The sequence below is a fragment of the Hetaerina americana genome, unplaced genomic scaffold (genome assembly GCF_022747635.1).
Source record: "Hetaerina americana unplaced genomic scaffold, ioHetAmer1.1.p SCAF_20, whole genome shotgun sequence".
Classification (NCBI taxonomy): domain Eukaryota; kingdom Metazoa; phylum Arthropoda; class Insecta; order Odonata; family Calopterygidae; genus Hetaerina; species Hetaerina americana.
The window spans coordinates 7,102,489-7,121,045 of NW_027286764.1; the positions used below are offsets into that span (position 1 = coordinate 7,102,489).

Below are 18,557 nucleotides of genomic sequence, written 5' to 3' on the forward strand. Positions count from 1 at the left end.
TTTTTGGTGGCTCGCAGGGTATTGATGTAGATGTAGATGTATCTGTCGATACAATCATTCACTGCTTATTAGAGCACTAATTACTAGTGTATGTAATTCCAGATGATTTCAAGTGGGACATCTGGTCATATTCAAGAAGTTCTCTCGGGTTTCCCACCGGGTCAGGTTGCAGTACACCGACGTTTCGAAGGCTGACTCTGCCATCGTCTTCACCCTGAAGACGATGGCAGAGTCAGCCTTCGAAACGTCGGTGTACTGCAACCTGACCCGGTGGGAAACCCGAGAGAACTTCTTGAATACCATACGCCGGGAAAACCTGAGATCCTTCATCTGGTCATATTGTTCTCGTAGGAGGTTTTTTAGATAAATACTCCTTTAGATATGAACACATTCACATAAATAGTGTAGTGGTTTCAAAAGGTCGTTGAATAGCTGAATTAAAAAGTCTAATAATAATTAGTCATCACAACTGCACGGTTATAGATAGCAAAAATTCCACTTGTCGCCCACGGCGTCTAGGGAAAAATTAGTTTTACTAAAATGCATGCACTTTCGCTAACTTCGTGTGTTATGTTGTGAAATCCCTACTCGCATGACCGCATGGGAATGTAATTAAAGACTACAGTGCTCTTTACAGTATTGCTTGCCCTGCTTTGTTTTTGTCAAGATTCTCCTTCCATCCCTCTCATATCTTTCTGTTGGAGGGGGGGGGGGGTGGACGCCGTCCGCTGCCAGCTTCCTACGGTGTTTCACATTCCCTAGCTGCGACTTGGGGGGCGGGGGGGCCATTAGCTGCATGCCCATGTTATAACAGAGTTTCCAGAATTCGCTTTTTTCTAATAGCTTTTCAATTATAATTTGCACGTTATTGAATAGATTTTTACTACATTTGTAGGTGCATGTGCAGGTAAACGAGGGTAATCCCAAAAGTATCCAATCCAACAAAGAAAACACATAAATTTTGAAAAAAAGATGTATTCATATTTCAACATAATGTCCATTCAGCTCTATACACTTTTCCCAGCGATGTTTATTAAGTCCGATACCCTTTCTACAATAGGAACTGTCTCGCTCCTCAAAATATCCATTAACTGCCGACATCGCTTCTTCACGGTTGGAAAATCTTTGACCACCGAGCTATTTTTTCAAGTTTACGAACAGAAAATAATCCAAGAGGGATAAATCTGTCGAATACGGTGCATGAGGTAGCAATTCAAACTTTAATTCATGAATTTTGGCCATTGTAATAACGGATTCGTGAGCTGGTGCAATGTCTTGATGAAACAACGCTTTCTTTTTAGCCAAATGCGGCCGCTTTTGCTTGATTTCTTCGCTCAAACGAAGCTATAAGTTCGCATAATACACGACGTTGATATTTTTTCCTTTTTCAAGATTGTCAATGAAAATTATCCCACACGCATCCCAAAAAACCGACGCCACGACCTTACCAGCAGAAGAAATGGTCTTTGCCTTCTTTGAAGCCGACTCTCCCTTTTGAATCCACTGTTTTGATTATTCTTTTGTCTCGAGTGTGAAGTCATGTTTCATCCATGGTTATGAAACGGCGCCAAAATTCTGCTCTGTTGCTTTGAAACTTTGCTAAATACTCAATTGAAACATCTTCACGACACTGGTCTTGCTCGAGTGTAAGCAAACGCAGCACCCATCGTGCACACAGCTTTTTATGTCCAAATTTTCAGTTAATATGCGACATACCGACTCACACCATTCATTTTTGAATAGTCTGCCAGCTCGCGCACTTTCAATTGACGATCATCCAGCATCACTTCGAGGATTTTCATCACCGTTTCTGGAGACGTCACCTCATTTGGTCGATCAATGCGATTCTCGTCTTGAGAGCTCGAACGGCCTCGTTTAAACTCTGCCGCCCAATATTTTACTGTTGTAAACGAAGGAGCAGACTCACCCAGAGTGGAATCCAGTTCAGCTTTTATATTGGTTGGGCTGAGGCATTTTAAATAAAAGTATTGTATCATATAACGATAACCTATATTCTCAATTTTCACTGAAAACGTTCACAATTGATTGTCGCCAAACAAATACTAAATAATGTATCGTCTTCAAACTTGAAAAATATGCTTTATAGATTGCTTACTTTGTAAAACAGTGATATTTACAAGCAACTACCGCCATCTCTAGGTCAGGCCGGGTACGTCTGCTGGGCCCACCCTCATTCTATTGGGACAGACCTTTGACGTCCACAGGCACGCGTGTACTTTGGACGCGCTCACATTTCCCTTCGCATCATACGCAATCTAATAAGGTGTCATTCGCGAAAACAACTGGGATGATAGGAATTGGCGCCATTTGGTCACGGGTGGGTGGAATTTCTTCGTTGGTTAGGGGAAATTTTCGAAAGATTAAGTTGCTTAGTTTGCAAAGAAAATTGACCTTTCAAAAAAAATTGTTGCCCTTTAATATTAAGTCCAAGAATCCAACTTCCCAAAAAGGTAACTGCGAAGCATGGAGAAGCTAATTTAATTATATCAATATTGATAATATTATACCCGTCGATTATTTTTATATTTGTGATCTAGAATTTTGAGATGTACTGGGATAATGTAAAATAATGAAAGAATCCTATGTTATAGTATAATGTTAATTATGATTAAGGACTCGAACAGCAGTAGTAGTAGTGTTTAGGGGAGGCGACCGACAGCTGAAGTCATTTGCGCCATTAAGAATAGACGGGAAAGGAGGAAGGGTGGAGGGAAACCCGGCTTCGGCATTAGCCTACTCTTTACGAAAGGTGCCAAGGGGTCCGCAGTTTAACGTCCCACCCGACGGACGGCGTACTCACTCAAAGTGCCCTCCACAAAGCAACTCAAGTAGGGATCGAGATACCTCTGAAAAATATCCGTCGTCTCCTGGATTCGATCCGGGTGAGAAGACAGGACGTTAACCACCGCACCATCCCGACCGCCAGATTTAGAGAGATATTGAGGGCTGGACGGTTAGATATGGTGCAGAGTTTTACGAAAATATGTAACGATTTAGATCCATTGGAAACTTACAATTTTTCGGCTTTGAATTGACCTCAGCTCATGTTCTGTGATAGCGATGAATGGAAGCCACGTTATGGCCAATAGTTCCCTCAATCTAATCTCTGATCTGACTGATCTCAATACACAATCTTGCGTTTCCTCGTCCCTGATGTTATCCAAAGCGGTCATTGCCATCATTAGCGTACAATTCCAGGGACATTTAAGCAATAGCTCATCTTAAATTGGATAATTGACAGCTCCGATTGTCATTTTTTCCATCACATAATTAATGCCCTAATCGCTCCCGCGTCATTTGCAGACCGGGCGAAGTAATACCTTGTATCTAAAGGTGCGTGAGTACAGCATTAAAAATCGGAGGCGATTATGAAGCAAATTGATTAATAATTCTCTTATTAGAAGTCTGCACGGACCTGCTTGAATACAGCCAAAGATGTAGCTGTCAGGATGCAACATACGTAGAAATCCAAATTTTGAGGAGGGGAGACTTCGAAATTGCTATCGAACGGCAATGTAAGGTGCGATTCGCAATATATTAAAATAAATGTATCACAACGTGGACTCTAAAGTAACAATAGCATCATTTAGAGAGGAGGTCAATTTGGTCATCTTCCGGTGCACCAGTTCGAACGATAGTCACGCCACTTGCTTCCGCGAAGATGCCGAGCGATATGATTGGCGGTAGAGATTCGTTTACATGGCCGGTGACCGAAAAAGGGACTACTATTAACGACCAAGGCAGGAATGGAAATCCCCGTGATTACCCCCTTTCCGCCAATCCCGAATTGATGCCCAGCATTTGGCAGGGTGCGGCAGGGGATGTAGCCAACGAGCGGTCGTCGGATCACACCTTGGTCGTTTTCTCCCCATAAGGGGGGGGGGGCATGTTGTGAGGGACGCGTCGGGAGGGAAAACCAGCGCATACGAATCACTCGCTCTGCATTCGTCGCACGACCGAGGGAATCGTGGCGGAATTATGAAGGTGGAGTCACGGTGGCCATAGTAAATAGATATCTAAGGCCAATTTCATTTCGGGTCGGAGGTCATCGTGTAAAGCCAGAGATGATCCTCCTCTCGCAGACATCCGGAATGCCTTAGAAAAACTTGGATAGGTCTAATAGAGCGTGCACGCCTTCCTTGGGGGGGGGAGGGCAGAGGTCAAATTCACAAAATCGAAACTGCCTTCTTTAATTGCTCCCTTCACGTTGGCGCTCAAAGTGAAAACAGTGGACCTCAGTACATTTTTGTCCTTAATTGTACGATAAAAAAATTTACGTGTAACATTTTGGTCAAAAAATAAAGTGTTGAAGATTGTTCCCACTTGTATTTTGTTCAACCCCAAATAGAGATTTTTCTGGCTGATTTCGTAGATGTCCCCTTGATCCCACTTTGAAGTTTCATTTCAGTAATTTAAAGTCAAGAACGAGTTTGGTTTTGTTAATTCTTTTGCGTTCAAACTAATGTATCCTTTTTTGATTATTATCAGAAATTAATTATTACTAAACAAAAGCCATGGTTAAATTGGTAAAATCGTCGTGCGTTAAGAAATACAATATATATATGTACATTCCAGAGGGTGGATTTCGCCGATAACGATATTATTTTCATTCCATAAAAAAACAAAGGAAGTTGCGTGAAAAAATAATCATGTTTCGATCAGATCGGCAGTTTTGGACTCGTCGCTGATTCCGATTCCCAAACTATTAAATACGCGCGAAGACTCAAAGAGCAAGAGAAATGGGGGAAATGGTGCGAGTCTGTCCAAAGGCGGCTCGTTACCTCATTAATTCCGTCGATCGCATTTCCGCTCGGAATCCAGGCATGGGGATTCCTCGTAAGCTTCGACCACAAAGCGAATCCGACCGAGGGAGAGCAGGAGGGGGGGAGGGGAGGGATGGTGAAATGGGAAAGACGCCGAAGCAGACCGCTAGAGACGGCGAGAGAGTTGAGTGAGCGGGTGCCCCGGAACACCTCCCGACCCGACCTCCCCCCCCATTCCTCCTCCTCCCGCCCTCCGCAGCCGGCACTTTCACTCTCGACAATCGCACACGCGGCATTCGCCATCTATTTCAGCTCATACGCACACACATCGACACTCGCTTTTCGATTCCATTTCGGCGGGTGTTTGTGTTTATATATATATATATATATATATATATATATATATATATATGTATATATATATGTATATATATATATATATATATATACACATATATATATATATATATATATATATATATATATATACATATATATATGTATATATATATACATATATATGTGTATATATATATATATATGTATATATATATGTATATATATATATACATATATATGTATATGTATATATATATGTGGGTCGCGGTATTCCAGGGAGTAGAGCGTTGGACTACTGACCGAAGGGTCCCGGGTTCGATTCCCGGGCAAGGTACTCTGGCCACCTGCAGCTCCACCCAAGCTATGTGATTTTTCAGGTACCAGGTCTTCCTGGGAAACCATAACCGGCACAGGGAAAGGAACTGGCCCCCCTACCCTGATGTGTGAATTTCACACGGCGTCGGGCTTAGTACTGTGTGATCTCTGCCATCACCTACCAATTCAACCTTTGGGTTGATGACTGTGTTTATGGTTATGGTTATATATATATATATATATATATATATATATATATATATATATATATATATATATATGTATATATATATATGTATATATATATATACATATATATATATATATATATATATATATATATATATATATATACATATATATATATATACATATATATATATATATATATGTGTGTGTGTGTGTGTGTGTTAAATTAAATACATATACACGTACGTATGTATACGTACACACACATGCATGTGGACTCTAATCGATTCCCTGTCCCGGCTGTTGCTCCAAGCCCCCGCCCACGAACATGTGATACGCCTCTCTTCGCCTTGTTTGGCGTTTCCTCTCTGGACCGGTCAACCTGCCCTCCCCCCCTGGCTCCGTCCCTCAGGTGGGTGGGGGGTCGACCGCCGAGCGGGACGGGGTCGGCCTCCCCTCGCGACTGCTCGGCGGGCGGCGGAGGTGGAATGGGAGGCACACCGCACACACACTCCGGAGGCCCGTGACTTGCCGCTTCGAGCGAAAGCCCCTGCCTCATTAGTCGCTTCCCTTCATCGCGTACGCACATTCGCCATCGGCGTCTGTCTCTTCTTTCACTCTGCAGCCGCGACAAATATATCTGCGCTCACTATTCGCAAGTAGAATTCGTACGTAAGGCATCAAATCTCCGTTATCACGGTCGGCACTCGGCACTACATACGAAGGACGCTTATTTTTGAATAATTGACTCATTTTCATATCGCTGTCCTATGACTAACAAGTCATATAGTCTAAATAAACTTCCAAATAAATTTCTTTCGTCAAATTCGCCCTTGATACCTCTTGGTACACACAAGATTAACGGCTATGACCATAATGTAGAACTTGATTCGGCATTTTGAAGCATGGGAAGTCTCGCATTACAAATTGCGTCGTGTAAAACAACAGAATACGCGGAAAAATGCGCGAATACATGAACCGTTGCATATCGATGTTCTTTCGAGGCGAATTACGAATTGCGACGAATTCTTTTGCGCTATATTTGTTTTTTCCGCTCTCGAGACGGCGCCAAAAGGTCGGAATTAATGAGCTATTTAATCTATCATCTGGCGTCATTTAAGTTAAGTTCGTTGATAGCGAGATTTTAGATGACTTTATTTCTGATGAAATATCACTTAATCGAAGGTATTATTTTATAAATACAATTGGGTGATCACGGGACCAGGTCGATAGTTTATTTTCCAACGAAAGGTAAAGGATTCATCAGTAAGTTTCAAGCAACTGATTGCTCTCTCACTTTCAGGGTCAATTCCTCCCGCACCATCCTCAGGAAACTGCCCTGCCCCCCTCTGAACACACTTCATAGTCAGACTCTCCTCCTACCTCCTCTACTTCTGCAATTAGTGTATCCGTATCCCCAAAAATAAAGGAAATTACTGCACAGTTTTAATAGATGATCAAGGACTACTCAGGTGGACGCTATGCACCGAAGATTGTTTTACGTGAACGGTTGCGTAAAATTAATCACAAGGAAACGTACTTTATCGCCAAGGAGTAGGAGGGATTCGTTGGAAAATAAACTACGTTGGATGATGGTGATCTTCGGAGAAGAAATAAAGTAGAGCACAAGTTTTGTATTTAAAGAATCGGTTGCAATTATTTCCTGAAATTTGCGTGAAGTACTGAATTTAGACCGTCGGTTGAGTGTGCTCACGATCGCAGATCGTATTATTTGCGTTGATAAGATGACAGTGCACACACCGTTGTCACTGCAAATTTGGCGATGGGAAATATGTGCAAGAAACTCGTCTTCCCGAAGGTCTCCGGTCGGACGAACAGAAGAGCACAGTCGAATGTCTGTCTGCTTTCGAAGACTTTTTTCAACGTCATCGCGACGATTCCCCAACCCCCTTACAGTCCCGACATGGCACCAGCAGACTATTTCCTCCTATACCCAAAAGTGAACTCCTCCCTAAAAGGAGACCACCATGGGACCCTAAGTGCCGCCAAAGAAGCTTGGAAGCGTACCTTCAAGGACCTTCCGGAATCCACCAACCAGGGAGCCTTCGAGTCGTGGAGAAGCCGCTCTGGCAAAAGAGCGTCGACGCTCAAGGGATGTACTTGGAAGAATATTGAGTCACTGCAGTAATATCGGAAAACACATCTGCGTGAATATTACTATTTACATCTTTCTCTTTACATGGTTTGTATAAAATCTACATTAGACAGCTCATAAAATCTACATGGTTTGTTACCCCCTGAATTGTCCACTAAGTTCACGTATCCGGAAAGTGTTATAGGATGAAATGGGTGACGTAATTAGGGAAAGAGATGCCTGTCGAAAAGAGCATTCGCAAGAAGTGAAAGCGTAACGTAACTAAATAGGTAAAAACTTCAAGAAAAGATCAAGCAGACGTCTTAATATGGAACATAAGTAGTACTGCATGCATTATAGATCTAGTGCTAGCGGCAGGGGATGAGCGGAAGTTTGTAGAATGGGCAGTGTGGAGGATGGAGAACGTGCTGATCTGGAAGGAGAGGAAAGAAAATGAGAAGTTTTAAATGCGGTGGGAGAGGAGAGAGAGTGTGTGCTGCTGGAAAAAGGCGGAGAATGGGATTCAGGGCCGGGCAAATGGGCGGGGGAGGGAGGAGCGGCGATGGAGGGAGAGGCCGCGGCGGCGGGATGTCCAAAGAAGGCAGAATTGGATGGAGCGAGGGGTGGGATATGGTTGGGATGGCGGGGGGGGGGGCGATGATAACAATAAAAGGAAAGGAGGGAGGCGTTTTTCATGGGTATGGCAAGGAGGGTGGACTGGGTTTAAGTTGCCTGGAGGGAGGAAGCGCAGACAAGTGCTGTAAATCTACAAGGGCCCTCCAAACCCTTACACTTATTGCATATTAACTTGGCCTTGATAAAGACAACACTTCATTTACAACTCTATTGTTGATAAGAAATGAGCTCTTACGGCTAGTAATATTGAATGAATGTAAAACTCCAATAGCCGTAAACAGTTTACCTTTCTAAACAAAGTACAAATGAAATTAGTTGGCTAGCGCCACCAGTCAAAAAGGGGTGAAAGGTAAAAAAGGAGAGGATAAGAAAAGTGAATACGAATACGCGTATGTTGTCGTGGCGATTACCCTTCAGTACGCTGAAGAGGGCTACTTTGTGGCCGAAATACGCGTATTCGTATTCACCTTTCATATCCTCTCCTTTTTACCTTTTACCCCTTTTTGACTTGTGGCGCTAGCCAACTAATTTCATTTGTACTTTGTTTAGAAAGGTAAACTGTTTACGGCTATTGGAGTTTTACATTCATTCAATACAACTCTATTATTTTTACTTACAGGTTGTCATGGCAATCGAAAACAACTGCTTCCTTTAGTAAACAATACTAGGTGTTGCACCAGATTTTTATTGTTTGTACCACCGTCAGACAGACTAAAAATGACGTATTTATTCCAAACTTAGTAACTTGGGTAGGTTGCTATACTATAATAACAAAATAAACTGCCAAGGCACGAGGACATTTTAAGATTCAGCTCAACAGTGCTGACGTATACATATATGTACAATTAATAATGGAACATTTACGGAATATAAATCACATTATCCCACGTAATATATTCCGATGTCACTGCCGTTGTACTTCTCTTTTTGCACGAATATTACTAATTTAACCTGGCCTGTTGACTCTCACTCCTAGTAGTAGTAGTTTTGAGGGGAGGCGACCGACAGCTAAGGTCATTTGCGCCATAGGGGATGGACAGGAAAGGATGAAGGGTGGAGAGAAACCCGGCGTCGGCATTAGCCTACTCTTTACGAAAGGCACCAAGGGGTCCGCATCTTAACGTCCCATCCGACGGACGCCGTACTCACTCAAAGTGCCCTCCACAAAGCACCTCAAGTAGGGATCGAGATACCTCTGAAAAATATTCAACCTCTCACTCCTGTTGACTCTAACTTCAGGTTAGGCAGCAATGATGAGATAAGGGAAATACACTCCAGAACAGATAGAAACAAATTTATTTATTTATTTATTTATTTATTTATTCAGTATAAGTCCGAAAACAGCACATTTTGGCCTTTACATCGAACTATTAACAACGATAACAATGTCACATTAACAAACACCCAAGTCCTAGATGGAGGGAAACTCACCCAGGCGGGAATCGAACCCGCGACCCTTGGAATGGCAGACGAGGACGTTAACCCGCCGCCACCGGGGCCGGCCATATTCGTTCTTTCTTTCCCCGGAAAATTGGGAATCGTAATAGCAGAAATCGAAGTCATTATAAAAATATAAAAGACATAGGATCGTCAGGACAGCATGAAACGCTGCGTCGACATGAAGTATACTCGCAGGTGTGCATGGGTGTGTTTATGCTAGTTGATGGTATACGTCTTTGCATTCATGTAACTCAAAAGGTTTTTACATGAATATATACGCCTCAGTAACCGGACATAGGCATTAATTTATATGGTTTTATTCTCTTTCACGGGTGGTGACCTAACACCCCCCGCCACATACCCTTGCGATGGCTTGCGAGGCGTTGTGTGAATGTAGATGAACTCCAGTTTTATGATTATTTGTAATTCCGGGAAAAAACCTTTATTGTTTTAGAATCTTCACCGGCAAAATCGTTTAAGGATCTTTAACTTCAATAAATGACACTTAAATGGAATTAAACTAATGTTGTTTTCTGAGTATTTTGAAATTCATCAAGAACAAAATGCTTTCGTTTTTAATTTTAAACATCACATCCTTATTAATTGCTAACAAACACAGCGGACAGATTGTCACAGGATATTTCATGAATTTTGCTGTATATTTTTGGTAGGGATATGGTCCGCACCACCTTCGATCCGTGAATTTCACACGAATCGAAGTTTATGTAGTTCGGAATGAGTACCGACGTCACCCACTAACACCAAACTCCGCACTAATAACTTTGGATGGGTATAATGTGCTAACGGTCATTTCAATAATATGACTACTTATTGGCAACCCGTATCCGTTTCCTCGTCCCTGCAATATTCTTGAATTTTTGTATTTTCAATCATATTGTTGGGCAAAAATTATCATCATCATCGGACGAGAGAAGATGGATCAGTTCACGTATTCGTGAATTATTAAGGAGAAATATGAGCGAAGTAGTTGGTCCAGATTGTAAAGAACGGCATGTTGAGGAAGAACCATGAAGACGTGAATTTATGGGAAGAGCATTGGCTGAAGACGCAAACGGAATTTGAGTAGAGAGTGTAAAATGAATAATGGCGCTGTCTGACTTCGAACGCTGATCTTCGAAGCAAGAGATTATAAGAGGACTTTGGGAGAAGGATGAAGAAGAATGGAGAAATTGAATTGGGTGCAGAGCATGACTGACGAAATAGTTTCCTTGAGTTGGGAGAAGAGAGGAAACTGTTGGGGAAATCCGAAGAAGTGAAAAATAGAGAAGCCTGAGAGAATGTGGGAAGAGAGCGAGCGAGTGATGTATGTAGGTAGCCGAGATGGACGGGGGAACGTAAGGCGAGCGGGGAACCGAGGACAGGTTTCTCGGGATTCGTAAGGGAAGGACGAAGAACAGAAGAAGGAAACAGTAAAGGCAAACGAGTAGTTTTCGCGATGCGCAAAGAATAATAGATCTGAGGGCGAGTACAAAAATGTACCTTATTAGGCAGAATGCGAATGATGGAGGAAGCTGGGCCCGGGTTGAGCTCTGCCCAAAACCTATGAGAAGACAACCCTTTCGGTTTCAATCTTCAAGCAGCCGTTTCCGCATCGTCACTATTCATCGGAAATTCGCCTCTGCGATGACCTTGAATTATTCTACCCTGCGATATGTCCTCTTCCAGTTGTAGAAGCATTATCGCCATAATGGACGACGCCTCGTCTATTCAGATGACGCCGTTAGCAGGGCTCGCCCTTCCTGTCCTAACGTGACCCGCGCAAGTCTTACCCCCCCTTCGACCACGACAAAGGCCCTCGGAAAGACGAGAGATTATACCCTCAACTAACCGCTTCCGCACCACCCCTCTCTTCTCACCCCTCCCCCTCCAGAAAAGGGTGGGGGTGGTTGCACGAATGGGGGCCCTCTTCCTCACACAAACTCTATCCCGCGCGCTTCGTCCCCAAGCGGGGAGTTTCATAATTCGGAATCCGCCTTTCGCAACGCACGCATTAATAATCCCGCCACACCCCGCCGGGGGCAGGCGGCAGCGGGCACAAAGGGGTCTCTGGGGGCGATGGGACAATTACGTCCACTCTCGCAGCGATGCGCTGTGACGTGGGGGGGGGGGGGACCCCAGTCCATGCACGGGAAGGAAGAAGGAACGGAGCTTAGAGCTCTCCATAGCGCGGTCGCGAACTCGACGCGACGCCTCTCGTTACGTTACCACTTATGCGTTACGTTCGCGTTGGCCATGCATTTTCATTCGAAAAAGTCCATCGCGTTGAAAAACCAACATCCTCAGGCGTTCCTTTGTGGAACTTGTGCACACTATGGGCATCGACATCTACACAATAACCCGCAAAAGCGTGTGGCGGGAGGTGGTAGGTCACCAGCCATGCGCAATCCCAATTATGTTCCCTCTTCATAAATATTAGTTTGATCATGCACTCGAAAAATATCAATCGCACGAAAGGATGTGCTAATCATGCAACAATATTCAATCACGGGATTCGAATATTCAAATCATGCTGTAGAAGTGTTAAAAAGATGGGTCTATTAAAAAAAAAGAAATAACACGCAGGATATCGACAAAACATATTCACTACCAATCCGCATCATCTCCTGCTCGATTGCTGTCGTATATATTTTGAACTCTAATGGCACGAGGAAAAATCGGCATTTTAAATTTATCCGTTCTACAATAAATCTCCCTGATTTTGCGCACGTGATCTGATCCACCATAGTAAGTCTGGGCCAGTAGTATATCCTTAAAATCCTCAGATACGTGACCTGCCTCAACTTTACGCAATGACTCTAAACTGTATTCAAACCTGCGGTCAACTGGTGGCTCCAATTACAATCAATCAAATAGTGTCGTGACACTGCTAGCTTGTACATTAACAACTTTTCATAACTCTAGCTGTTGCACGTTTGCACTCATTCCAGCTCCAAAATCAAACCTACTTCATGAGGGTCCCAAGCACTTGCAGCATACTCAAAGTGGGGCCTAACTCACGTGAAATAACAAAGCTCCTTGGCCCTCTCATTACAATTCCCAAGTATCCTTTTTATGAATCCAGACTTTTTATTTGCTATTTCGCAAATTTTACGAATGCGTTTACCCCAGGACATATCCGTGACACCCCAGTGTTCTGCCGATTCCACGAGTGTGACGTTTGTTCACTGTATACGAGGAAGAAGTTCGTAGTGTAAGCGTTTTAGGGTGATATATTATGGTTATAATGTTCGCAAGGTCTATCATCAGCTCTGCAATCCGAAGATTGATTGAGCACATCCCTCAACTAAAGTTAAGTCCTAGCGGTCTTCCCGTTTACATCCATCTCTCCACTTGGCCCGTGAGTGTTTGACCCCTGTTCTCCCTCACGGCACCTTCTTCCCTTTTAACATATGTAGTTATGACGATTTCACTCTCTCAATCGTATTCACAACACATTTGATTCCTCTACACCTTCTTCTACCTGATCGTGCTCCATATACACTTGTCCTTCTCGGCGCTTACGTGAATATACTCGTGCTCGACCATATTTCATTTTACTTGTCTCCATTTAAACTTCAACATCCGTCCCCAACAAAAGTTTTCCAGCATTTTAATAATTGCAGGGCCCGTACAATAAGTATCGGTACTCGTCCCAAAAATCAAAATTTATTGCAGCTATCATTACAATTGCTTAATAATCTTCGAAATACATTCCTCCTGCATCGATACACTTAGTTCGGCAAGTTTGCCACTCGTCAAAAGCCCGCTGGAAGTCGGTTTCCGGAATACTGCTGAGAGCCTTTGTCGTCGCCGCTTTAACCGCCTCGATGGAGTCGAACCGATATCCTTTGATCTCCTTTTGAGCTATCCTTTGAGGTAATAACGTTGTCGAGAAAATCTTCATCTTCCTGGACGCAGTCCAAAATTTCTTGCGAAATTACCACCCGCGAAAGTTTTTGTTCTTCGCTCAAGACCTTCGGCACCAGCTTCGCGCACACGTTCCTCATCGCAAGATCCTCTGCTACAATGGCGTGGACGGTTCGGACTGAGAGGCCGGTCTCCTCACTGATAAGGGGTAATGGTTGAACGCCTGTCAGAATCACTTTGGCCACCTAAGCATCGGCTCAAGCGGTCGTCGGGCATCCGACGCGACGCTCGTCTTCGGCGAGCTCCCGGCCTTCCTTAAACATTTTGTGCCACTCACTAACTCTTGTGCGGCTTAAGTATCGTCCCCATAAGCCTGTTTAATGAGTTCAAGGGTCCCCGACGCGGATTTCCCGAGTTTAACGCAAAACTTCATAGCGTAGCGTTGCTCGACGGTGCGCTCTATGCTGGCGTGACGACACCACAAACAATCACATGTCGCAAAAATCCACCTCCTGTCTCAACTCATGCCCGGAGGCGACTGAACTAAAGTTCGCCTGAGTGGTGGGGGACCCCTCTACCGAGCCAACCGGTCGGAACCCCATCCACCGCTCCGTTGAGGCTACAGCGAACCAGTGCCGATACATACGATATTGTACGGACCCTGTATGTGGTCTGCTTGTCCAATAGTACATTCGATCAATGCATGTTTTGTCAACTATAAGTAATTTCACTGATTCAATAATATGTGTAGTAATAGCCTTAGCCCGTCTATGGCATCGCGCGCAACGTAGACCGTATTTAAGCAAATAGAACTTAAATAGCCAAGAGCGGCACCCACGGGAACTCATTTCCCCGACAATACTATATACCCATCCTCGCCTCGAATCCTCCTCCCGCCGTCGGGATTAAAAGGCGAAAGGAGGAAATGGACACGAATTGAAATTGAAGTCGGGGTTTCCACTCCTTCTCGGTTATTTCCCGCATTTCCCCTTCTTTCACTTTTTCCAATCCCCCGTAGCGCGACGGCGCCCCTGGCCGTTGCAGTCCTTTCTTTTCTTCCGTCTCGGGAAAACCTTCGCGCCACTCGCGTGATTTCGCTGCGAAAGCACATTGAAGCCCTTAAAACCTGATGGGGATTGGAAATTGGAATCGGATTAAAATAACAAACGTTTGATTTTGTTTCTCACCCTCAGACGTACGAGAGACTGCCATTATGTAGGCTTTCTTTGTAATTTTTTTTCTGAAATTACGTGTTTCTCTTTCAATTTTCAAAATTCCGGTATATTTATTAGTATTTTTAATCGTCCGTGATTCGATATGGAATTATTATCGAGGTATCCAACCTCGATATCTTCTCCCGTACGATGAGGGAGAGCGATCGAGAGAGAATCAAGCGGAGATTTCATCGCCCCCCCACGCCCGGCAATTTCGTCCCTTCCACCGTGGGAGCGTCTCAAGAAACCCTCGGCGCGCAATTGCCTTCGCAGATCGCCTCTCCCGCTTCGGCGGCGGACAATGAGACTGGTGGATACTATCGCGGGGAAAGGGGAAGTCTAGTAAGCGAAGGGGGAAGCGGAAAAAGTCGACTGCCATGAATGATCGATTTAATCGACTGGTATTTAAAATCGACCGGACAAGGAAAACGAATCATGGGCCTACACACTTAAGGCAATCTTCATAATAGGAGCGGTGGTGGAGCTTAAATCAAATTAATTCATCTCCGAGAATATTTTAATATTTACCTGTTAACTAAATAAGTTATCACGTTGTTCCACTTGGCAACAGTTGACTATGAAGGACCCGAGTCCCCCTCAGAGTGTTCTGTAAGTCGGCATGAATTGCCTTTTCTTTCACACCTTTCCATACCAAGTATTTAATCACTGATAGAATCTCAATTTTTCCCATCTTCACTATTCAGTCCAAGGGAACAATCATAGAGAGACGTCGGAACCACAGATTTCTTCCCAGAGCACTGACGTGTTACGTGTTTACTCACAAAGGATTACCTATTACTACGCGGAAAATTCGTTGCCCTATCGCCGACATCTGGTGGTGATTCTACTCTCGTAAATGAAATTAATGCTCGAATGAGATGACAAAGAGCGTTCCATAAATAACGCGAATATGAGCTAATTAGAAAGAATTTTATTGATTCGTCTATATCAATGTTATCCCCTTTAAAATAGTCCCCATTTTATATTATACACTCATACCAGCGCTTTTTCCAATCCTCTAAACACTTCTGGGATTCCATCTCCGGTATAGCATTCAGCGATGCGTTTTACATTTCATCTACGCTCGTAAAACGACACCTCTCTTTTTAAGGTTCTGTTATTTTTTGAGAACAGAAAAAAACTTCCACGAAGCCATGCCTAGCAAATATGGAAGATGATAAACCATTGCAGCGCTTTTTTTGGCCAAAAATTTACGAAAAAGCAGTGAGCTTTGTTACAGGTGCCAAATTGTGGTGCCCATTAATTGTTTCGCCACATATATATATATATAAGGGCGTGTTTTTAGCATTGATTCGCGCAAGCGGCGTTGAACTTGTAAGTAGTACTCTTCATTGATGCTTTGACCTTGTGGCGCATTAAGCCGTACGCTGTGCACTGTGCGAATTTTAAAAATTCCACTTCATTTTTAGAACACACCTCGTATAAATAGAAGCTACACTGTTCACCAGTCCAATCATGGATCAGCTGTGGATAATATTCGAGTGGTCAGTAGGCAGGGACAGCGACGGTTTCTTCGGCTCTTTAATTATTTCGTATTCGGCCGGAAATCGATGCAGGACTCGATCAGGAGTGGGTTTCGCGACAGGCGCACGGAAGGACGCCTTCCCAGGGGACTCCTGCTTGCGAGTCACCTCGGGGTGAGGGCGCTCGCCTATCGAGTCGATTTTCAATTCACATGCCTTGCAAATCAGGAGAGAATTAACGATTCCTCGGCACAACAATCTGTTCGTCCCCCAGGACAAATACGGACGGACCAATCAGTAGCGTCCATGGAGGCGTGCGCCGGATCTTCGGCGGGTCTCTCACCGGCAGAAAGACATGTACTAGGTATGAAGGCGATGCATTATGTACCAGGCTGGCATAAAAAGTATCGGTAACAATTTTTTCCAGGCGTGTACGTAGAAGTGCTAAATTCAGACCGTCGGTTATAAGTGTGCACATGATAGCACATCTTATTGTCATTGATAAGACAGTGACAGTGAACACCATTAACACTGACAATTTGGCGATGCGAAAGATCTGCGCTAAACTCGTCTTCCCGAAGGTCTTGACGGACGACCAAGAGCACATTCGAGTGCCAGCTTGCGTAGACCTTCTGCGACGGCATTACGACGATTCCCCAACCCCCTTACAGTCCCGAACTGGTACCAGCAGACAATTTCATTTTCCCTAAAGTGAAATCCTCTCTCAAAGTACACCAATATGGGACCCTAAGTCAAGCCGTCAAAGGGGCTTGCACGCGTACCCTTAAGGGCCTTCCGGAATCCGCCAACCACCAGGGGAGCCTTCGAGTCGCGGAAAAGCCTCTCTGGCAAAAGTGTATCGACCCTCAAGGGATGTAATTTGAAGAATTTTTAGGCATTGCAGAAATATCGGCAGTAAATCTATTTTTACGAAACTTTTCCCGATACCTTTTATACAAACCATGCGCGTTTAAATAATAAGCGTCGGCGTGAGATTGTCCCTAACAGCTGAGGAATGCGTTGTTGGAAGGATCTTCAAAGTCCTCACTTCTTGCAATGCTTATTTTGTTGTTATGTGGAAACACGATGTCTATTTGTGTGGATTAAATATCGATCCAAGAATTAGAACCTTGCTGGTGGAGGTACACGGGAGAAAATCCTTTTTATCAAGTACGGTAACTAATAATACATGATACATTGAAAGTAACACTCACCAAAATGAACCTCAGCCGGGGTCTATCGGAGCTCACACCTTCCGTCTCAACCCGTAGAAATCTGTAATAAAAAACAAATGGCAATAGAAACCAAATCAAAATCGATAGGCGGGGTGTGCTTTTAGGCCATTCATAATATATGGATTACTTTTTAATTTCGTATGGAAATAAAGGCATGTTTCGAATACGAACGTATCTATTATCTACATAATGCTCCTCAAGCCGCCACGAGGGCACTCCTGCACGCATCAGTATCTAGCTCCAACTGGTATATCTACGTCGCATGGTACCCTGAGAATCCCCTGCCGCACACACACGCTATGGTGTGTGTATGGCAGGGGGATTTCTCGAAGTGCTTCCCGAGTCAGCGACGAAGCCGTCGTCACAACATATGCATGTATTCCGGCGGGATGCTGAGGGTGGGCGACGGTTTGGAGCGAGGCAACCATTGCCAGCCGCGTCACTCCTCCGCATTTGGACATTCTAATCAACGGCTTGTTTTGACGTTCAGCTGGAAAATATTAAGTTATGCTCATAGCATTGAGATTAATATCCAATGGGCAAACCACACCGAAATTTCGATGGCGAAAGTCCCATGCAATATCTAAATGACTATGTAAGTCGGGGTATTACCATAAATTCCAACAGTGAAACATTATTCCGTGCGTGCAAACTCGATGTCACGGACAAGAAAATGGCCACAATAAAAAAAAGAATGAGTTCGGAAACATTTTTGACAAAATTTTTGAGGAATAGAGCGAAACATGCTTGATAAAAGTGATCATATGTAGATTTAATAGCATTGCAACTACTTGCAACCTAAGGGATTCGTGCGTATGCCTGAGTTTTCCCAGGATTTTCTCCAAAGGGTACCCAGTTATTAGGAAACATTACGTGAACCTGATGGCGTAATCAACCCGGATTAGAACTCATGAGCATTCCGGTCAGTAGTCGAATATTTTACCCATTGTACACCACAC

At 43.9% G+C, this 18,557-nt stretch overlaps 1 protein-coding gene across 1 annotated transcript in view; it reads right to left on the minus strand.

The window, feature by feature from the left end:
* Positions 1-18,557, minus strand: part of Prosap (SH3 and multiple ankyrin repeat domains prosap) — a 427,994-nt gene that overhangs the window by 364,262 nt on the left and 45,175 nt on the right. Inside the window, exon 2 of the mRNA XM_071586042.1 lies at positions 17,578-17,638. The gene's annotated coding sequence lies outside the window, so the exon portion shown is untranslated. The remainder of the gene's footprint in view (positions 1-17,577; positions 17,639-18,557) is intronic.